The 18,036-nt window shown below is 46.6% G+C and overlaps 1 long non-coding RNA gene across 1 annotated transcript in view; it reads left to right on the forward strand.

The window, feature by feature from the left end:
* The window catches only part of LOC134932842 (uncharacterized), a 311,651-nt gene extending 295,973 nt beyond the window's left edge, over positions 1–15,678 (forward strand). Inside the window, exon 4 of the long non-coding RNA XR_010179507.1 lies at positions 15,287–15,678. This is a non-coding gene — a long non-coding RNA (uncharacterized LOC134932842). The remainder of the gene's footprint in view (positions 1–15,286) is intronic.
* Positions 15,679–18,036: the final 2,358 nt, after the last annotated feature.

The following is an 18,036-nucleotide window of genomic DNA, read 5'->3' on the forward strand; positions in this document are numbered from 1 at the left end:
GATGATGAGGTGGACATCTTGCCTCTGTAGAGCCAGTTTGTGCAAGGAGAGATTAATTGCTTCTTTTTTGGTGGGGGTCCAAACCAACCCGTCATTTCAGTCACAGTCGTGTGGCAGACCCTGTCACTGAAATGATGGGTTGGTTAAAGTGTGCATGTCCTGTTTATACAACATAAGGGTGGGTGGGAGGGCCCAAGGACAATTCCATCTTGCACCTCTTTTTTCTTTAATTTTTCTTTGCGTCATGTGCTGTTTGTGGAATGTTTTTTGGAAGGGCCATCCTGCGTGACACTGCAGTGCCACTCCTAGATGGGCCCGGTGTTTGTGTCGGCCACTAGGGTCGCTTATCTTACTCACACAGCTACCTCATTGCGCCTCTTTTTTTCTTTGCGTCATGTGCTGTTTGGGGAGGGTTTTTTGGAAGGGCCATCCTGCGTGACACTGCAGTGCCACTCCTAGATGGGCACGGTGTTTGTGTCGGCCACTAGGGTCGCTTATCTTACTCACACAGCTACCTCATTGCGCCTCTTTTTTTCTTTGCGTCATGTGCTGTTTGGGGAGGGTTTTTTGGAAGGGCCATCCTGCGTGACACTGCAGTGCCACTCCTAGATGGGCCCGGTGTTTGTGTCGGCCACTAGGGTCGCTTATCTTACTCACACAGCTACCTCATTGCGCCTCTTTTTTTCTTTGCGTCATGTGCTGTTTGGGGAGGGTTTTTTGGAAGGGCCATCCTGCGTGACACTGCAGTGCCACTCCTAGATGGGCCCGGTGTTTGTGTCGGCCACTAGGGTCGCTTATCTTACTCACACAGCTACCTCATTGCGCCTCTTTTTTTCTTTGCGTCATGTGCTGTTTGGGGAGGGTTTTTTGGAAGGGCCATCCTGCGTGACACTGCAGTGCCACTCCTAGATGGGCACGGTGTTTGTGTCGGCCACTAGGGTCGCTTATCTTACTCACACAGCTACCTCATTGCGCCTCTTTTTTTCTTTGCGTCATGTGCTGTTTGGGGAGGGTTTTTTGGAAGGGCCATCCTGCGTGACACTGCAGTGCCACTCCTAGATGGGCCCGGTGTTTGTGTCGGCCACTAGGGTCGCTTATCTTACTCACACAGCTACCTCATTGTGCCTCTTTTTTTCTTTGCGTCATGTGCTGTTTGGGGAGGGTTTTTTGGAAGGGCCATACTGCGTGACTCTGCAGTGCCACTCCTAGATGGGCCCGGTGTTTGTGTCGGCCACTAGGGTCGCTTATCTTACTCACACAGCTACCTCATTGCGCCTCTTTTTTTCTTTGCGTCATGTGCTGTTTGGGGAGGGTTTTTTGGAAGGGCCATCCTGCGTGACACTGCAGTGCCACTCCTAGATGGGCCCGGTGTTTGTGTCGGCCACTAGGGTCGCTTATCTTACTCACACAGCTACCTCATTGCGCCTCTTTTTTTCTTTGCGTCATGTGCTGTTTGGGGAGTGTTTTTTGGAAGGGCCATCCTGCGTGACACTGCAGTGCCACTCCTAGATGGGCACGGTGTTTGTGTCGGCCACTAGGGTCGCTTAGCTTAGTCATCTAGCGACCTAGGTGCAAATTTTAGGACTAAAAATAATATTGTGAGGTGTGAGGTATTCAGAATAGACTGAAAATGAGTGGAAATTATGGTTTTTGAGGTTAATAATACTTTGGGATCAAAATTACCCCCAAATTCTATGATTTAAGCTGTTTTTTTAGTGTTTTTTAAAAAAAACACCCGAATCCAAAACACACCCGAATCCGACAAAAAAAATTCGGTGAGGTTTTGCCAAAACGCGGTCGAACCCAAAACACGGCCGCGGAACCGAACCCAAAACCAAAACACAAAACCCGAAAAATTTCAAGTGCACATCTCTATAAACTATATGCAGTTTTACTCAGCATAATGTAAATTAATGTACATGTTCTCTGCTTGTCTCCATGCCAAACTCTGAAATGATTGTTATATTCCCAACCCACTTTCCATCAACCCTAATGTTCCCGATTTACCTGTGGCTTGTATAGTAAATCAATGTAATGTCACAGGCCTAAATTTCACACTGGAAAACCTATACAAATGTCTAGAGAACAATGAACAGAAGTACAGTAGTATAAATTACTTTCATTTCTTACTGCTTATTTATCTTTTCCACCTCAAGCACTGATTTAGAGCAGTGACGGAGCTAAGGAAATGGACAGAAGAGAGATCAGGTTAAAGGCCCCCCCTTGCTGCACTTCACAGCTGAGCAAGTTACTTTTAAGTAAACAGCTGGCTTGTCTATAGTCAGGGCAAAAGGCATGTGCAAGGGCAAATTCAGGCTGTCTGACTTTCTAGTCATGTGCTTTGAACTACCATTCACTACTAGGAAAAGTAGAATGTATGCTATTAATGGGATTTTGAGTGCCAGGTGATCCAGGTCATGTTACCGTCAAGGGTGGGAGGGGATTGGATACGTACACTGCAGCAGGGAGGATGAAAAGATACAGAGCCAGCATGGAGAGGAAATAACACAAGAATAAAGACAGCCTGATTCAGAGGTGAATGCTAGGCCAATGTTTGCCCAGTTTCTGATGGTTTTTGCACTGCGCATGCATTGCGATGATTACCACAAGGCAGAGCCGGCCCTAACCAATATGATGCCCTAGGCAAGATTTTGGCTGGTGCCCCCTAGCACCGCCACTAGTTCTGCAAGAGATGCCTGGCATGAGTCAGCTGGCAGCTCTGCTAACGTCAGGCGCCTTTTGTTTATGAAAATGCATCTTATTTGCATTACTATGTGGCTAGGATGCACAAGCAGCTTCTGTTGATTAAAATAATATGCAGTATGCCTATATTCTGTGTGCGACTGCGGCTGTATCTGCATATGAAATGCTGCATTACAGTGATTTCCAGGAAGACACACAGAATATAGGCATGCCGCATATCATTTTAATCAGCAGAAGCTGCTGGTGTCCCTAAGCATACCAAATGCCCTAGGCATTTGCCTAGTTTGCCTATGCCTAAGGCCGGCTCTACCACAAGGGCACACAGTGAGGATTTGGACACAGAGAAGTGGTATTTGAATGTGTATTTCTGGGTAGTAGTGGAAGGGGGGTGGCTATTCAGATGCGGGCGTGTTGTGGGCAGCGCCAGCGACTGTGGCTTTTTCACAGTTGCAGTGATTTTGGAGGCCGTTCCCATATGGTAGCGTCTAGTTTACCTTCATGGAGAGGACCTTTCCCATAACCCCCTGGGTCTATGTCACAATCTATTTGGAATAGTAAAGTGTGGCGAGCGAAGCGGAGCGAGATACCGAGCCCGAAGCGTGGCGAGCGAAGCGAGCACGCGAGGGTCCAATGCTGCATATAAAAATAAAATTACCCCAAACGAACGGAGAACGAAAAAAACATTTAGGTGCTGTAAGAGCGGAAGTGCTCTCCTGCCCTCTCGTTTTGTCACTTCCAGGTCCTGAGCACGAAGGGAACAGACACAACCATTCTCATATGGACAGAATATAATCCTCCCGCACCTACCCCACCAGCCACTATCAAGGCACAGGATCTTGCTTCCTACTTCAAGGAGAAGATTGATAAGATCCGAGATGAAATGGTATGCTCTTCGGCAGCCAGTGACCTGCTCCGTTCTTTACCTGAACCCTCTGGCACTCTTTCTTCATTTGATCCCACAAATGAAGATGAAGTATCATCACACTTCTCATCCTGCTTCTCTTCTACCTCTCCTCTTGATCCTTTACCCTCACAAATAAGTAAAGCTCTGTCTCTGGTGCTCATCCCTACCTTAACTAACATCTGTAATCTCTCTCTCTCTACTGGTATTTTTCCTTCACTCTTCAAGCATGCAGTGATTACTCCCATTTTAAAGAAACAAAATTCTGACCCTAATGCTCTCTCAAACTACCGCCCTATCTCTCAGCTCCCTTGTCTCTCTAAGCTACTTGAGAGACTTGCCTACACTCGACTCACACACTTTCTTAACTCATACACTTTGTTGGACCCACTTCAGTCAGGCTTCCGTTCCCAACATTCCACAGAGACAGCACTGACTAAAGTGGTTAATGATTTGGTCACTACGAAGTCTAAAGGCCACTACTCACTACTTATTCTTCTAGATCTATCTGCTGCATTTGACACTGTAGACCACTCTCTTCTCATACAGACACTACAATCCCTAGGTCTTAAAGACACAGCCCTTTCTTGGTTCCTATCGTACCTATCTAATCGCTCCTTCAGTGTTCGCTTCTCTGAATCTACCTCCTCTTCGCTACCTCTTTCAGTTGGAGTACCGCAAGGCTCAGTCTTGGGTCCTCTGCTTTTCTCTATCTATACCTCATCTCTTGGTAAACTAATCAGCTCTTTTGGTTTTCAGTATCATCTGTACACAGATGATACTCAAATCTACCTATCCTCCCCTGACTTGTCCCTATCTGTACTGGACCGTGTCACTGAATGCCTTTCTGCCATCTCATCCTGGATGACATCTCGCCACCTCAAACTTAATATTTCAAAGACAGAGTTAATTATATTTCCACCGGCCAATAGTAGGTACCAACCTGATATCTCTATCACTGTTGAAAACTCGACTATCTACCCTACCCCACAAGCTCGCTGCCTAGGTGTCATCCTTGACTCTGATCTGCCCTTTGTTCCCCACATTCAATCTGTCTCAAGATCATGTTACATGCATCTAAAAAACATATCCAAAATACGACCATACCTTACACAAGACACTGCTAAAACTCTAATCCACGCTCTCATTATCTCCCGAATTGATTATTGCAATAGTCTCCTAACTGGTCTTCCCAAAACGAGACTCTCACCACTACAATCCATTCTGAATGCAGCGGCGAGGCTTATCTTCCTCGTTAGACGTTTATCGTCTGCAGATCCACTCTGTCAGTCCCTCCATTGGTTACCTGTACTCTACCGCATTCAATATAAAATACTTTAACTCACACACAAGGCCATTAACCAAACTACACCAACGTACATCACTTCGCTTATCACAAAATATCTCCCAACCCGACCTCTTCGCTCTTCACAAGACCTGCGTCTCTCATCCACACTCATTACTCGCTCCCACTCACGACTGCAGGACTTTCATCGGGCTGCACCCACTCTGTGGAATGCCCTACCACGCACAATAAGACTCTCCTCTAGTCTCCAAACCTTCAAGCGTTCCCTCAAAACTCACCTCTTTAGGCAAGCGTATCAAATTCCTGAACCACCCACATAACTTTCATAAACCTTCCTATCAAATTACATCCACTCTGTACAGTCCACACATATCATCACATGTCTTCTCATTCTATGCAAAAGATAGCACCTTTCCTTGTGTACATATGCCTATTTCCCTATAGATTGTAAGCTTGCGAGCAGGGCCTTCCTACCTCTATGACTGTTATCACCCAGTTTGTTATTTTTATTTGAAATTGTAAAGCGCAACGGAATTTGCTGCGCTATATAAGAAACTGTTAATAAATAAATAAATAAATAAATTAATCATAGGGTTGGTCTAATGTCCAATGGTGAAACGGATGTGCGACAATGGTGCAACGTTTTACGTAAAGGGAGTGGATTAGAGTCACAGCCGTTGGGCTGTACGAATTCCAATGGCTGGAGCATTAGTATACATTCACAGGTGCACTATGTTAAAAGACACACAGTCTTGCGGGGATTAGCGTCCATCTCTGACTCAGGCCCAGTGAGAGGGAGACAAGAAATGATAATGAGAGAGGGATGGAGGCAATGTAGACATTGTATGCCGTGGAGCGATGTGTTGCCGATGTGCCGCAGTTAGGATTTATGCGCAAGATGAGTGACAGGCAGGGACAATGTGTGGGAGGTAACAGAGAATGGTCACTCAGACACAGACACTTTGAAAACATTCTGGGGGCGTGTCACAGCTGACGACTATGTTCCCATGTGCAGCTACAATGCTGCCATGCTGTGCCCCACCATAGGATTTCTCAGAGAGGCTATTATTGTCCGATGTCTCCATCTTTGTACATAAGCTGCAGATCTGAGACGCCGCCAGTGGGCAGCTTAGTACAAATCCCAGAGGCTGCAACATCTGCACATTATCACACTGTCGCTACATACACATTTGCAGGTGCGAATGCACTTGCATACGCCTCTGTATCAGGCACAGTGAGCGCTATAGAAAGAGAAATGCTGATGCACGCTACTAGCACTAAGAACGCTGATAGTAAAAATTATTTAAATAAACCCTCACAACTAACATGAAGTATACGTGACGTTCTTAGCATACATTTCTGCAAATAGGTGCGCTCATGCACTGCGACCAGGTGACAACATTACATGGGTCCCTAACATCTCTAATACTATCACATTATGTAAATGCATCTAGGTCTTATCTTCAAATAGAGCCCTTATTAATGTGTGATCGGAAATGTAGGAACCTCTGCTAATTAGCAGAGATCCTACATTTCAGACCACACATTAATAAGGGCTCTATTGGAAGGTAAGACCTAGATACATTTATATAATGTGATAGTGTACGGCGTGTGCGGGTTGAGAAAACACAAATAATCAGCATTAGTATAAAAATGATTAATGCAATGAATAACACCACCACTATACAAGAGATTAATGCAAAAGTCTTGTAAATTCACATATTTCAGTCTGTAACTGCACCTGATCTTGGTACTCATGCAATGGTATCCTTTTGGATGGTTGACCATGTTAAGGTAGACAGTCATTAGGTCGACAACTATTGGTCGACATTGACATGGACATATGGTCAACGCATGAAAATGGTCGACCCAGGACAGGTCGACATATGAAAAGGTCGACATGGCTTTTTTAATTATAATTTTGTTTTATTGAAGCATATCACATCATATAATGTACTGTCTAAATTTGTACAGCGTGATAGAGTTAACATCACAACAAAACATGACAATTGCAATTAAATTGGAACATGCATCAGAGAATAGCTATATCAAGTAATAGGCATATATAGTGATTGGTTATGGATGTTGTATCAATTTTCTAAATAAAAGATGAACGTTTACCAGAATTCGTATCAGACCCTCTGGTTTGACATGGCTTTTTTAACAAAAAATTATATTTTTAACTTTTTATACTTATCCACGTGGACTACGAATGGGAATGGTAACCTGTGCAGAGCGCAGCGGTAGCGGAGCGAGGCACCCTGTCCGCAGCTTGCTCACCATGCGAGGTGCACTAATTGGGGTTCCTGGTCATGTTACTGAAAAAATTACACCAAAAACTGTTAAAAAATCCATGTCGACTTTTTCATGTGTCGACCTGTCCTGTGTCGACCATTTTCATGTGTCGACCATTAGTCCATGTTGACCATGTCTATGTCGACCAATAGTACCTTAACATGGTAGACCATTCATACCAGAACTCATTATTTAGTATTAACTAGTTTTAAAACTATATATTTTGCTAAGAATCTTAGTATAGATTTTTTTGTATTGAAAGAAAATGTTGTGTTTAGTCTATACAAGTCAAGAGAAGATCAGCCTAATAAAGTTAATAACAATCACAGTATATTGCTTACTGGGTCCCCTCGCATAATAATATGGATCTGGAGAGCTATGAAGGTGTAGGACCTAACTGGGACAGGAGCTGGTGGTGGTAGGAGACACACACATGAGCTGGTTGGGGTGAGGGGACACACAGTAGACACAGGTGAGATGGTGATGGTTAGGGTCACATGTGTGAGCTGGTTGTGTTTGGACACCAGTTGATTTGGTGGGGGTGAGGGTGACGCACAGATAAATTGGAGGGGGTGAGGAGATACACAATGAGCTGGTGAGGGTAAGGGTCACACAAGTGAGCTGGCAGCAGTGAGGGGACACACAAACACAGGTGAGATGGTGATGGTTAGGGTCACACATTTGATCTGGTGGTGGTGGGACACACACAGATGAACTGATGGGGTTGAGGAGATTCACAAAGAGCTGATGAGGGTGAGGGTCACACAGGTGAGCTGGTGGGGGTGAGGAAATATATGGGTGAGCTGGTGGTGATGGAGGACATGTAGGTGAGTAGAGTGGAGTGTGCAGGATAAACAGATGAGCTAGTAGGTGTGAGGAGATACACAGGTGTGAGCTGGTAGGGCTGAGAAGATTAAAAGGTGAGCTGGTAGCAGTTAGGTGGATACACAAGCAAGCTAGTGGCTATATGCAGGGATACGCGAGGACAACGGAGGAGGGACAAGGCCTGAAAGACCTTGAGTATGAATGCAGCAGCCTAAGTGGAGCGCCTGAGTGGGAAGCATTTAGTCTCATATCGTGAGACTGAGAGATGAAAGTTTCGCAAGACATTCTACAGTGACAGGCAGCAACACCCAGTGTCGGACTGGGACATGAAGGGCCCACCGGGGCAATGCAGTGGTAGGGGCCATGCTTAGGGGTGTCGCCAGCCACCACACTCCTGAGCATGGTAGTCCATGAATGATAATGTAGCAGATAAATTACAGCAATGCACTGTAGGCAATACACCATAGTCCCGTGCAGTATAACGTAACATACAGTACGTATAATGTATAATTCAGGAGCAGTCTGGAACCTGATCCTTATAGAAGGGGGTGGACCTTCAATCTATGGTGCCCACCGGGGGTTTCCCCCGTATCCCTGTGGGATAGTCCAACCCTTGCCACACCCAGAAGAATAAAAATTTGTGCGTAACTTTACAAAATAGTATTTGTACTGTGGATTTGCACTTTTGCACATTTGGAAATGCATTCTGATTTAAATGCTGCAATTCGCAATGCAGCTTACATAATTTTATACTTTTTACTTTTTCTATGATTGTTTTGTGGAATAATTGGTATACACTTGTTAAAGAATTTTCTGCATACCAGTGCTTTATGATCAGTACATGTGCTTCTATAAACCACCAAGGTCATATTGTCTATGATTATGTCAAGGGAAACTTTTTTGGTATTGAAATTTTAGACATCAGACTCAACAAGCCGGATGTAATGATGCCTGACATCTCGCACCTCCACCGATCTTGGGCGTCATTACATCTGACCCAACCCTCGTGACAAAGAGACTAGTTTTTGCTTGTCATTTAAATCTTCTCGTGTTCCTTAGTATTCAAATCTTTCCACCCTCAGTCCTTCCTCATGTGCAGTATATCACTTCTAGTCTAAGGGCTTTCTACTGCTTATAAGTCTATTTATTAAAGCTAAACCGTACAGAAACAACAGTACCCTTAGTTCTTAAGTATTCTATTTAACAGGATGACGTTGTCTGTATTTTGACTGCGGGCAACCCAAGCACCACGATCCCGATACCACGCCTATTTAACAAATTCTTAATGGAAATTTAGGAGGTATTAGAGATATCTCTTATGTTTGGTAAATACTGCAGACCCCAGAACCCAATTTTTTTCAAGTTACCAAGGATTTTCAGATCTTGGCCTCATAGCTGACATGATCTTCACACAATCTTAGCCAATCTAACACTACGGGGAGAGCATCAGAAGATCTCTTCCTAGACAACCTTCACGCTCCTCCCCTCCTGGCGATCATAAAAGGATACCACACGTGATTGGTCTATGGCCAAGCCTATGCAGTGTCACAAATGACAGTAAAATAATACCAATTTATTATTACCAGTTATTTATATAGCGCACACATATTGCACAGAGCTGTATAGAGAATATTTGCCCATTCACATCAGTCCCTGCCCCAGTGGAGCTTACAATCTATATTCCCTATCACATGTACAGATATTCACGCTAGTTTTTTTTTTTTTTTGGGAGCCAATTAACCTACTAGTATATACTTAGATTGTGGGAGGAAACCGGAGTACCCAGAGGAAACCCACGCAAGTACGGAGAGAATATACAAACTCCACACAGTTAGGGCCACAGTGAGAATCAAACCCATGACCTCAGTGCGGTGAGGCAGTAATGTTAACCATTACACCATCAATAGCTATCACTTTTTGCCAACCTCCAAACCAGGATCCACTGTCCTGGCAACAATAAGAAACTATAGTTTACATTGCCACATCACCACCATTGATAAATATGCCTCTAAATATAAATGTATGTGTCAAGGGACAGCCACTTGTATGACTCCTGGATTTTATTTTACAATACCTAAAGGGACATAATGTATATACTGACATTGTTAGAACCAGTATGGCCTCAGCTTTTATAGTGCTCAAAGTACACAGTAATAAACAGCTCAACTGTCCCTGTCATAAAACAGACATTTCTTTAAGTCAATTGATATTTTCTTTTTTCTTAACATTACTCATACCTCCCAACATGACCCTCTCCAGGAAGGACAGAATGCTCTGCTCCTGGACTTCTCTCTCAATTTTTGATTGCCCTCACCTGTGTTGAAATACCTTTCTTATCCATTACCCTGTTCAAAACAGGTGCCGGCAATCATACATTAAGAGAAAGCATTTTGTCCCTCCTGGAGAGAGTCATGTTGGGAGGTACAGTATGCATGCCATAACTAGATGTCAGGCTCAAGGTATAGATAATTTGGAAGGAAAGAGGGATGAATATATTTTACTCCAAGGTATAGTCTGTATAGAGGCAGTTCCTGAAAAAGGGAGAAGCATCACAATCTGCTGAGGGGAGTAACTGTGTTGTAATCAATCATTCACACATACGCAAAGCTCTGAGAGTGTGTATCTATGGAACTGCAAGCTGTGCGGAGTAAATGCGGCTATTTGCAGGCTGATCTGTTGCATCAAGGAAAAAGTTGGTGCAAGCACGCGCTGCTAATGATAGCGGGTATTATTATTATTATTATTACATTTTATTTATAGGGCGCCACAAGTGTTTCGCAGCGCCGTACAAAGGACAGTACAGGGAGACAAAACTTAGCATAACAGTAAATAAATAACAAAAATGGAGTGCAGGTAACAAAGAGCAACACAGTTCTCAAAACATAATATAGCTTAGATGTAAGTAGCGAAGGAGTAATCATTGTACTACTTGAGGCTGGCGGCCATAGATAGAGATGAGCCTTTACCAGCAACAGACAGATGACAGGAGAGAAAGCAGGTAAAGATGGTCGCTGAGTGAAATGTGTCAAGAAGAGGGTTTAGACAAGAGGAAAGAGGGCCCTGCTCTGAAGAGCTAACAATCTAGTGGGGAGGGGCAACAGACAGATGACATGAGGTGCAAGCAAGCAGGTAGAAGCCTGATGGTGGTATGCGAGCAAAGCAGAGATGTCCAAGGCATGGGGCAGGGGGAGCAGCCTAAGGACTAGGTTATGCATTGGAGGGGTACGCTTTGATAAATAGGTGGGTTTTTAATGCCCGTTTGAAGTTTTGCAAGGTCGGGGAGAGTCTAATGGAGCGGGGGAGCGCATTCCACTGAAGGGGTGCAGCACGGGCAAAATCCTGAACTCGTGCATGGGAAGCAGTGACCAAGGCAGAGGAGAGGCGACGGTCATCAGCCGACTGTAGTGGGCGGGAGGGAGTATGAAGGGAGAGGAGGTTGGAGATGTAGGGAGCAGTGGAATTAGAGATGGCCTTGTATGTGAGGGTGAGGAGTTTGAAGAGGATTCTGTAGGGAAATGGGAGCCAGTGTAGATTTTGTTGAAGGGGAGTGGCAGAAGTGGAGCGGCGGGAGAGGAAGATGAGCCTAGCTGCAGAATTGAGGACAGATTGGAGGGGAGCGATGTGGGAGCAAGTGAGGCCAGTGAGGAGCACATTGCAGTAGTCAAGTCGTGAGATGACCAGTGAGTGGATGATAAGTTTAGTTGCACTCTGGGAGAGAAATGGCCTGATGCGAGCAATGTTGCGTAGCTGGAACCGACAAGATTGCGCCAGAGCTTGGATGTAGGGTGCAAAGGAGAGGGAGGAGTCAAGAGTGACGCCCAGGCAGCGGAGTTGGGGAACGGGGGAGATGATAGTTTTGTCAACAGTGATAGAGATATTTGTAGGGGGTGTTGCTCTGGCTGGAGGAAAGATAATAAGTTCAGTTTTATCCATGTTGAGCTTCAGAGAGCGCTCAGACATCCAGGAGGAGATGGCAGAGAGGCAGCTGGAGACCTGAGAGAGGACAGAGGGGGACAGATCAGGAGAGGAGAGGTAGAGTTGTGTGTCATCAGCATAGAGGTGGTATTGAAGGCCAAATGAGTTAATGAGCGCACCCAGGGAAGAGGTGTAGGAGGAGAACAGAAGGGGGCCTAGGACAGAACCCTGAGGGACACCAACAGGAAGGATGGAAGGGTGTGAGGTGGTTCCGGAGGCAGACACAGAGAAGGAGCGGTTAGTGAGGTATGAGGTAAACCAGTCAAGGACGGTGCTAGAGAGGCCAACATTTTGGAGTGTGCGGAGCAGGAGAGGGTGATCCACGGTGTCAAAGGCAGCAGAGAGGTCCAGAAGGATGAGCAAAGAGAAGTGGCCCTTGGATTTGGCCGAAAGCAGGTCACTGGTGACTTTCACCAGGGCAGTCTCGGTGGAGTGGAGTGGGCGAAAGCCAGATTGTAGTGGATCAAGGATGGAGTGGTCAGAGAGGTAGCTTGTGAGACGGCTGTAGACCAGTCGTTCAAGTAGTTTGGAGGCAAAAGGGAGAAGAGAGATGGGGCGGTAGCTAGTGAGTGATGAAGGGTCGAAGTTGGCTTTTTTGAGAATAGGGGACACCAGAGCATGTTTGAATGGTGAGGGAAAGATGCCAGTAGAGAGCGATAGGTTAAAGAGGTGAGCAAGGTGGGAGCAGGCAGTGGGGGGGAGGGAGCGGAGAAGACGGGAGGAGAGGGGGTCCAAGTGGCAGGTTGTGGGGGGAGAGGATAAGATGAGGGAGTGGACTTCCTTGTCTGAGGTGGGACGGAAGCAGGACAGGGTGGGATAGATGGACGGGAGGGATGGTGGGAGCAGTGGGGCAGCAGAGGGGTGACGGGAGGAGATGTCATTTTGAATATCCTCAATTTTGGAGATGAAGAAGGAGGCAAAGTCAGTGGGAGTGAGGGAAGAGGGGAGGGGAGGAGGAGGGGGGCAAAGGAGAGTGTTGAAAGTTTCAAAGAGTCGACGTGGACTGGAGGACTGAGAAGAGATGAGTGTTTGGAAAAAGGATTGCTTGGCGAGAGAAAGAGCAGAGCTATAGGAAGAGAGGATAAACTTGAAATGGAGAAAGTCCGCCAGAGAGTGGGATCTCCTCCAGGAGCATTCTGCAGAACGTGAACATTTTTGTAGGAATCGTGTGAGTTTGGTGTGCCAGGGTTGGGGTTTGGAGCGGCGGAGGGGGACAGATGAGAGGGGGGCCACAGAGTCAAGAGCAGCAGTAAGGGAAGAGTTATAGAAGGAGGCTGCCTGGTTGGGACAAGTCATAGTGGAAAGAGGAGAGAGGAAGGTCTCGAGGGAGGACATGATAGCGGGGTTGAGGGACCCGAGATTATGTCTGGTGATGGTGGGTCTGGGTGTGGAGCAGAGAGGGGAAGATGAGAGGGTGAAAGAAAGCAGATGGTGGTCAGAGAGAGGGAAGGAAGAGTTAGAGAAGTCAGAGAGATCACATCGGTGGGTGAAGACAAGGTCGAGGGAGTGGCCGAGATTGTGAGTAGGGGTGGAGGACCATTGAGAAAGTCCAAAGGAGGTGGAAAGAGCAAGAAGGTTAGAGGAAGCTGCATTAGTGATGTCGATAGGGATGTTAAAGTCACCGAGGATGATAGAGGGGAGGAGGAGAGAAAGTGAGGAAGCCAGGCAGCAAAGTTGTCAAGGAAAGGTGTACAGCGGCCCGGGGGGCGGTAGATCACTGCCACATGGAGGTGAATGGGGTAGAAGAGGCGGATAGTGTGGACCTCAAAGGTGGAGAAGGTGAGGGAGGGCTCAGGTGGGATGACACGAAAGGTGCAGTTAGGAGAGAGAAGGATGCCCACGCCTCCACCCTGGCGGCCATCAGGTCTGACCGTGTGGGTGAAGGAGAGGCCTCCGTAGGAGAGGGCAGCAGGGGACTTGGTGTCAGAGGAGGAGAGCCAGGTTTCAGTGATGGCGAGAAGGTTAAAAGAGTGGGAGATGAAGAGGTCGTGGATAGTTGGCAACTTGTTGCAGATTGATCTAGCATTCCAGAGTGCACAGGAGAAGGGAAGGGAGGGGACAGGGGTAATGGGGATCAGGTTGGCTGGGTTCTTAATGCGTGTCAGTGAGGATTGGTATGGGACAGGATCGAGGAGCCATAATTCCTGTTCAGTAGTGTTGTTCAGAGGAATAGTATTGAATGGAGTGGCTGTAATAAAGAAATAACAATGAGAAGGGGGATGTAGTCAAAGCAGAGACAGTGGAGACCAGTTTTTCTGTAAATAATGGAGGGAATGGAAACACTGAGAATGTTACACAGTGGTTGAAGAGAGTATAAATGAGGAGCAGAAAGCAATGTGTGAGAGCAGTATGGTTGTTACTTGAGCAGAACATGCTAAACATACATACAAAACATACTAATGGGAGCAGTCCAGCAGCAGAGGTGCTTATAACTCTGCATACAGGCAAATATATGGATCTAGCTCCATGCATGCAATGCAGTAACATCAAGGGTGATCAGTGTAATTCTCCCATAACACTTCTTACCTATCCACTACCGCTGGCTGCTGTATAGCACACATCGGAAAGGGAGAGAGAGGAGAATGCTCCTGCTCAGCGGCATTAGCCGCACCCTCAGCCAAGCACACGCTGCTGTGTGGTGGGCTGTGGTGGGTCTAGGAAAGCTGCTGATTGCCCCCTGATCCCCCTGGGTAACAATCACTGCTGACTTGCTTTCAACTCAGTCCCACTGTGTTTTTTCATATTAACCTTATGTTTTGGTTTTTAGAGAGATCTGGGCATGAGGAGAACCAGGTGTGAAGAGTGGGAGTAATATGATTCCAACCACATAGGCAAACGCAGGGGGTGGGGTTCCGGTTGCCTGGAAACCCCCCTCCTCTTGACAAGTGACTCAAATTATGACAATAGCAATGGTATATAATATGATTATTAGAGCTGCAATCCCATCATGCAGTTTAAGGGACAGAGCGGAGCTGCTAAACATGACCAGTGGTAGCAGCTTCTTCTACCAAGTTTGCTGTGTGTGTGGTTCTGAGTCCTCAATCACTGCACTGGACCAGAGAGTAGCTACCAGGAAGAAGAGATAAGAGCCTTACCATGAGGTGGGAGAATGTGTGCTTAGAAAGTGCAGTACTGGTTCTATTATGTTTATGTATTTATTTATTATAGTATGTTTAACCTTTTTCTGACCACTTATTTATATTATTTAAATATGTTTGACACAGCCTAAACTATAGACCATCTTTAGAGCTAAATATTAATACTTATTCCATGTCCTGCAGAGTGGGAGATTGTGGATTACATTTGGAAACCCTCATCCAGAAATACTGCGTTTGCCACTGAACCGTATTATCAGACCTTATCGCATCCCACTTTGCAGAATCACTGGAGAAGCGGGCGGGATTCAGGATGAATTTGTACATTCCTGGAAGTTGGGAGACCTCCCTCAAATTTGGGATTCAACAATGAAATTCTAGGGAAGTATGGTTTTGTACCCCGGTACGCAGTTACTAAGGACATGTGATGGCTCCAGTGGGCCTCTATATTCTTTTCTGGGCGGCAGCTTCACTTGCAATGATTAGTAGTTCTATAGCCTGTAAAATCGCAGCTGCATAGACGTGTGTACAAACATGAATTAGGCCCATTGTTCAATAAAAATTAAGCTTTAACATAGGCTACACTTCACTGAGTAGTATTTTATCTGAAATACTGAATTGTTACTTTGTTATTATTAATTTTAAAGATATGTTTTTAAAGTGGAAGGACTATGATGGCAAGTTTACACCATATCTCCCAGGATAACTGGACAAGTGGTGTAATCCTGATAGGGGCGTGCAGGAGTTAAAGTGAGCCGGAACGGGGCAGAACTGCGTTCCATCAGTTCCACTTGGAGACGGAACGCAGTTCCGCCTCCACCGGCTCACATAACCCGATGTGTCCCCAGCGCCGCACAGGGAGATGACGAGCGCCCGCTGAGATTGTGTTACCAGCGGGCACCCTTCTCCCTCTCTACACCGAAAGCCGGAGGCAGGAGCTGAGCTCTGGCTTCCGGTGCTGTCACTGTGCAGCGTGCGCTATGGGAGAGACGTTAGTCATGACGTCTCTCTCATAGTGCTGAGGAGCGGACGCTAAGAGAGGAGGACTGCAGAGCTCTGGAAGCGGGAGCGGGGCTCGGTGAGTATGGTGTGTTTTTTGTTTTTTCCTTAGTGCAGCGGCACATTTACTGGGGGGACATTACTACTGAGGGGGCATCTACTGGGGGGAAACTACGGGGGGACATTACTACTGGGGGGGCATCTACAAGGGGCACAAACTACAAGAGGGTAAACTACAGGGGGGCATTACTACTGGCGGCTAAACTACAAGCAGGCAAACTACTGGGGGCATTACCACTGGGAAGCTAAACTAAAGGGGGGGGGGGTAAACTACTGGGGTCATAACGGAAGGGGCATTACCACTGGGGGCATAACTACTAGGGCTAAACTACAGGGGGCTAAACGACTGGGGGCATTACTACAGGCAACATTACTACTGGGGGCAATACTACATACGGGATTAACCATTAAGGGCATTACTACTGGGGGCCCTACTAATGAGGGCATTGTAAAGGGAGCACTTCATAAGGGGCATCTCTCCTGGGGACATAAGGGGCACTACTATTGCCGGCATTGCATAAGGGGCACCACTACTATGTGGTCTATATAAGGGGCACTACCAATGTGGGCACTACGAGTACAGTGGACAGTGCATATTGGGGGTCATTCCGACCCGATCGCTCGCTGCAGTTTGTCGCAGCGTAGCGATCGGGTAGGAACTGCGCATGCATGGTGCTGTAGTGCGCTGGCGCATGGCAGCTTTCGTTACCTAGCGATCGCCTCTGAGACAGAGGCGGTCGCTAGGTGGGAGGGGCCTGAACGGCGGCGTTAAGCTTCCATTTAGGGGGAGCGGTCCAGCCAACGCAGGCGTGGCCAGACCGTTTGGGGGGGCGGGCTGCGGTGGCTGCGTGACGTCTCACGCAGCCGCTGCGGCCAGCGGGAGTGACAAGCAACTCCCAGCCAGCTGCAGGAGCTGCGCTGGCCGGGAGTTACTCCTCAAATACAAAGGCATCGCCTCTGTGCGATGCTTTTGTATTTGTGCAGGGGGGCCGGCACTGACATGCGGGGCGTCCCCCCGCATGTCTGAGTTAACGATCGTAGCTGTGCTAAATTTAGCACAGCTACGATCAACTCGGAATGACCCCCAATGAGCACTACTACTGTGGGCATTGTATAAGAAGAGCTACTATGGTGGGCATTATGTGTATTACGGAGTGCTACTACTGTGGGCATTATTACTATTGTGTGACCACGCCCCTTTCTTTTGGAGACCACGCCCCTTTTTGCCTATGGTGCGCACAATACCTTTATTACTTGGTCGCCGTGGGGAGGGGGGGTGAGTTCCACCGCCTCTCTAGGACCATTTTAAGCACTGGGGGAGTGTCCAGCATTTTAAAAGTACTTAACCTCTGAACATCTCTCTCCTCCTCCCATTCATTGCTGTGTTATACAGTGGCTGTGCAGAGCAGCTGTGAAATGGACTTAACTTCCAACCAAATAGGTGCATTTATGCTGCAAAGGCGTCTCTGAAGCCAATTACACATTAAGTGACATATCGTATCGATTCCCATCGTTCCAATGGGAATCGATACGAGATATCAGCCATATATCGGCCTGTGTGTACACTGAACTGCGCACTAATGTGCGTAATCTGCAATGGCATCCTATCTTAAGGCCCCCATCCACTGGTGCGATATGGCCTGTTTTTATGCAATTGAGACGAATTGCTGAGACGGATTGCATGAAAAGTGTCACATTGCATGTCCTTTCCGTGTGATTGCGATGCGAGAGGCACTCCCATGTGTCTCCCATCAAAATCACAGATCACACGTGCTGCACGTTATATTTATCTCAATCACACAGAAATAGGTTTAATAACGTTAGATTGCATGAGATAAATCACATGTATAAAATAGACTCAAGTAGCAAATCACAAT

The sequence above is a fragment of the Pseudophryne corroboree genome, chromosome 6 (genome assembly GCF_028390025.1).
Source record: "Pseudophryne corroboree isolate aPseCor3 chromosome 6, aPseCor3.hap2, whole genome shotgun sequence".
Taxonomy (NCBI): domain Eukaryota; kingdom Metazoa; phylum Chordata; class Amphibia; order Anura; family Myobatrachidae; genus Pseudophryne; species Pseudophryne corroboree.